The sequence below is a fragment of the Crocodylus siamensis genome, chromosome 4, assembly GCF_052110815.1.
Source record: "Crocodylus siamensis isolate JL-2025a chromosome 4, ASM5211081v1, whole genome shotgun sequence".
Classification (NCBI taxonomy): Eukaryota; Metazoa; Chordata; order Crocodylia; family Crocodylidae; genus Crocodylus; species Crocodylus siamensis.
In genome coordinates, this window is record NC_143398.1 from 138760696 (window position 1) to 138766505 (window position 5810).

The window sequence follows — 5810 nt, forward strand, 5'->3', positions numbered from 1 at the left end:
TTTATGCAGTTATAACAAAAGTTGTTGAAATAAAAATCATGGATGCAACAACATCATGTATTGATTTTGCTTTTTCACTAATTTCCCAAATCCATTAAGTGCTAAACTTACTAACAAACAAAAGAAGAAAAGAAAGTTAATTATTTCTATTGCCAAGAACAGTAGTTCTCAATTCTAGACCCAAAACATCTATAATTGTTTTTTCTTAATTTAGCAGCACCTCAGTTGAGAACCACTGTAGTACTGCCTCTGCTTAACTCGCTGGTTTGCATCTGGGGCACCAGTGCTGAAACTGGATGAAATTGCCCCGCATGCCTTGTACAGAGCCTGACCAGAAAGTGACTGACCTACATTTGGTTAATAATATGATCATCCTATTATAATGCTGGCTTGCTTCTATTGATCTTAGAATCCTGGAAAAAGGACTGGATGGGACCTCAGGAAATCATTAAGTCAGCCCCCTGCTCAAGGAAGTATCGACCCTCTCTAATTTTGTTTTTTCAGCCACTCTTAAAAATTTCAAAGGATGGGGATTCCATACCCTCTCTAGGTAATCTATTCCAGTGCTGAATCACCTTCATAGTGGAAAAGTTCTTCATAATATCTAATTTAAATTTCCCTTGTTGCAATTTAAAACCATTACTTCTAATCCTGTCCCCTTTGACCCCAGAGAAATATCTATTGCCTTCTTTACAACCACTCTTCCAATCTTTGAAGACCGAAAGTCTTTCTCAACTAAATAATTCTAGTTCTTCCAGCCTTTTTTCATAATCATGTTTCCTAGACTTCCAAACTTTTTTGTTGCTATCCTCTGGAGTCTTTCTAGTTTGTCTACAATCCTCTTGTACCTGCTCTGAGATATGTGTTCAATTGTTACCTGAATTGGTTGCAATCCATCTAAAGGCTACATTGTTTATACTTGGAGAGAGAGTCTCTTTTGGTCCTATCTTATTACAGGAGCTGCTTGTAAAAAATGCCCTTTGTTTTTAGACTTGCTGATTACAAGCAAGCATACTGCTACTAGAAAACCCTTCTTTAAAGGCTAAGGCAATTTCTGTAGCCTGCCAGAAAGTATTCAAATGTGACTCTTACTGAAAGCAATGGGGGGTTTGTGTATTTTTTTTTTTTCAGTTCAGCTGTGAACTTGATGCCAAGGTCAGTGTAATTCCAGTTTCAGAAAAGCTGTTTTATTGTCCCTCTCTTAACAAATCAAAGCAATTTATGTATAGTAGCCTAATCAGTTCCCATGGGTGAAATTTTATTCCTGGAGAATTAATTATGAGGAACTTCTTCAAATAGTTGTCTGTGTGGATTCCACCCTTGATGTACATGTGACCAGCATTGGATTCCTTTGGACATCAGGTTTCAATAGGGCCATACCTGTGATCTAACTGTCCTACTGCCCATTTACTGAAGGACACAAAGAATGGAATGAGCTAAATGTGTCACAGGTTTTATTAGCACTTGTGGCAGCAAGACAGAACCCTTGGCAGTGTTTGCCTGTTTAGCTGTGATTCTCTTGCTGTTAGTGATTAGATACAGTTTGGCTGTTGATTTTGGATATGATCATGAACAGCATGATCCAGGAGGTCCAGGTGGCAACACGGTGGGCCTACTTTTGGTGGGGTAGCTCCTATAAAATAACACAGTGTTATGGCCTCCAGAGTGAGGTGAGTATAAGGCACCTTAAAACCCTAGTCGCCACTGCCCTGTGGGTAACTCTTTGCTTAGAGAAAGGCTAAGGGACCTCACAAAAGCTCCCTTGCTGAGGCATTAGGCAGTCAGCAGCAGTTTTCATCTGTTGCTCTCTGGCAGAAGCTACAATCATCGAGGGACTAAATGTTTGGATTCAGTCTGGTCTTTGGATTCTCGTCTCAGTGGTCTAAAGTGGGAATGGGTAGATCTTGGGCATCTTCCTCTCCTCCATACTTTTGCTGAGATGTATGCATTTGAAGGTCTTAGCATGATAATTGCAGGACTATGTGCAAGCAGATTCATCAGACACCTGAATAGACCTTTTATGAGTACACCATGATCCAGAGGATCAACGGTTGCCTATTAGCCATTGATTTTTACCATCCCCTATTTCTGTTTTTCAGAGATGGCATTCCTGTACAGTACCAGCTGATAAGGTACAAATCAAGTCTCCTGAGTTTAAGTTGTAACTCTTCTTCCACTCGACGCTTGGCACTTTAAATGTTTTTGTTGATGTTTTTGTTTTGGGGGGGAGGGTTGATTTAGGAGGAAGACATTCATCTGTTGCTTCATCTGCCACCCTTCCTAAGCACACTAAGATCAGAGAGACATGCCTAATGTCGTTTTTTCTAGAGTGCTGTATGAAAGCCTTTCCACACAAGGCTCCTTTTCTTCCTCAAATCTTCCTCAGTTAGTTGTTATTCCATACTAGGATCCAGGCATGCAACATCTGAGACTCCCACTGCTTAAATCTGATCCACATGTGAACAACTTTGAGCAAAGGAAAGAAGGGGCATATTCCATTTCTCTCGGGTCAGCAGAATTAAGGCACAAGAGTCTACGTGTTAGGATTGCTTCAAACTCTACGGCTGAAGAGCAGCCAACAAATAAATAGCCTATGATGGGTCCCTCTCTGTAACCAGTAAAGGCCCCAGAATGCCTGTGAGTACTGCCTAAGACTTTCTTCCCAATCTTTCAGCTATCTTTAGCACTTAGAACCATGGTACTTATTGGTATCCAAAGATTATTCCTTTTGGTAGTCATGGCATGTTTGGCACTGTAGACCTGATAGGGGGTTTCCACTTGCTGGTTCATAGAGCATTGTCTGTACTAAGTGGGCTTTCATTTGCTGAATTTACAATATTGTATGTCATACTTAAGTAATTTATACTGCTTGCTTTTTCCATCTGGGTGCACTCTGGCCCACTAAAATGGAAATCACCTACCAACTGCAGGATATTTATTCCTACCTTTGTCAGGACAAGCATTCACCTGGTCAGCTGCCTTCCTTTCCACTCTGTGGATACAATACTGGGAATCAGAGGGGGCCTCTATTCTTTAAGCAGCAACATAAGAATTAATCTGTTAGCATCCTAATTTTTCTTACTGTGTAGTGACAAGCAAGGTCTTCTTGTATCATACATAATTTGCAGGAGTCTTCTGCTCACCATCTAGGAGTTAAAAATAAAGTATGTTACAGCAAAGTTTGGCAGAGGCTAACTAATGGTTTTGTAGAGAACATTTATCAGTTAAACAGGAAGTGAAGGGATAGGCAGTGGTTATAATTTGGTGCTTTTTTGGTCCCTACATCACCAGTTTGAGATTCTGTGTATAAAGGAGGAGGGTTTGTGGTGTGTGTGTTTGTATATAATAGATTACAAGAAGAGGCATGATGGTATCTGCTTTTGTGTGCAGAAACGAAGTGACAAAGATGGATGTGTATGGAAGTAAGCAGGAAGGACTCTGACATTTTGTGGAGTGGGGGAGAAAGGGGGAAGATGCAGTATTCACATGAAGGGAAAATGTAGTCTTCTGAATTCTACATACTTGACACCAAAATAAGGTGCCAGTCATATGGATCTTCGTACAAAGGCCTTTCTTCCTTCCATTTTTTAATCGGCAGTGCAATGGATGTTAACATAAAAAGGTTGTAGTTGGATGTTAGTATTATTGTGTTAAGGTAGATGGAATCGCAGGTGCATCCCAGCTGCTGTTGCAGAGCTGAGCAGGCATTACATTAATAACTTTGGGTTTATAAGTTAAGAATTTCATATTCAGCTACAATTTAGACACTTTAAAAAAAAAAAAAAGAAAGCTTATGGTTGCAAAGAAAACCTTGAATTTGGATTTAGTGCAGGGTTGTCTGAGTCCATGGCCCCGAGCTCTGCACTGGCACTTTTGAACTATGAAGTAATGGCTCTGGAGTCTAGTGAAGGGAGAAATAGGTGCAGACATGTGAGGGCCCCAGCTTAGACTTGGGTTTGGGTCCATCTCTGTTACTAAGCATGTGAGCTTAGGAATGTCATTAGCTGAAGTTCCACCACTTTGCTTTCTGTAAGCTGGGGGAGATAACTTCCTCCCACTTTTGAGCTTAGTATTTAAAATTTTCTAAATATTGAACCTTGTCTGATTTGCTCTTAGAAGGAGGAAGAATGAGAAGAGAATGTATTTGTCCACATTAGCGGAAGCTGCTGTGGGTTAGGGTTGAGAAACTGCATGTGTATCTGTACAGGGTGGCTGAGGATGGAAACTGTGTCCAACCTTTTATCGAGAGCAGCTAAACCTGCTTCTTGTTCTTCCTGCTTGCATAGTCAAGCAGGAAACGCTGAATGGTTTCAGAGAGAATGAGACCAATTGTGTGTTTGTACCAAACTGTGTAATTAAAATATTTGAACTTGTCATAATCTGAAGAAAACAAAAGTAAACACTGTAACAGTTTCTTGGCTCCTCCTTTGGCTGTGTGCTTGAAGAGCTTAAGACATTTTGACTAATAGGATTGTAGTATGCAAATGATATGGAAGAAGGTGGTGCCTGGCTGACCCAGCTGTGATGCTGTACTGTAAACTTATAGTTTGGTGGAGTTTCCCACAAGGGCAACAGGGTAAACTAAGGAAGAAAAGAGCTGAGTTGCACTATTCATGCTGCTGCATAGATGAGTAAGTAAAAACTGCAATTGTCTGTTGGTCAGGCCCAGATCATTGACAGTTTTACAATCTGAAAGGGAAAGTTCAGCCCTCTATTTTAAAATATGTCCTGTAAACTAAAGTTAATGGACATTAACACAGGTTATTCTGGCATTCAAAATGACTTTTTGTAATAGTGTTAATCAGACAATATGGTATTGGGTTAATGACTCGCCTCCTTCCTAATCCATTTAATTTACTCATTTTTTCTTGTTTACTTTTTTAAATATTCCTTGCCCACACATAGGCTTGCCCTTCTCTTCAGAAATGAATAGTAGGGGAAATATTACAGTGAACTTTATCCAACTGATTCTAGGTATAAAAGGTGCAGACAGAAGTGCAGTTCCCTAGTCTAACTGATCGTGCTTCACTGAAAGTGTCATGAGTTAGACCAGTCCTCCCAACCCGATAGACAGTAGCTAGTGGGTCAGGAGGGTGGGGGCGTTGAGCTCCAATTGGGAGTCAATCCAGGGAGAGAGTCTGCATCTCTGTAACCTCTTCTCCTAGCCTGGGCCCCCCTCTCCTGGCTCCCTGTGCTGCCTCAGGATGGGAGGGGGAGAAGGCAGGAGAGGGAGATCTGTTCTGAGGTTTCCCCAGCCTAGGCTGCAGTGTGGGGTGGGGGGTGAGTGGATTGGAGCCCTCAGCCTCAGGGAGACTCAAGTCCACCTACCTTACCCTTCGGCACCAGCTAGGCAATCCCCAGAATGAGCTCCCTCCACTCCCTTCCATGCCTCTCATTCTAAAAACAGTGCTGGGAGAAGATGCAAGTTAATGGAGGTGCTCCGCTTTGGACTGCCTTCATCTGAACCCTCATGTAGCCCTTTTAAAGCACTCTGCAACCATGCACTTATATTTGGTCACAGCTGTAGAGCACTTTCAGGAGCTAGATCAGGCAAAAATTGTCACTTCTGTGTCCACCTATAATCTGCTTCCTCACCGATTTGGCAGTACACAGAGCATAAAGAAATAGTAAACTCCTAGTTGGGAATGCATTTTTAAGTGTATGTCATGCTCTTAATATCTTTATCTAATGCTTAAGCAAACATTAGTTGGGCAATGAGCTTGGGAGCCCAAGTAATAGTGCTACTTAAAACACACCTTATTTACATGGAAATGATGTAGGAAATCCTTTGAACTTTTTAAGAATGTTAT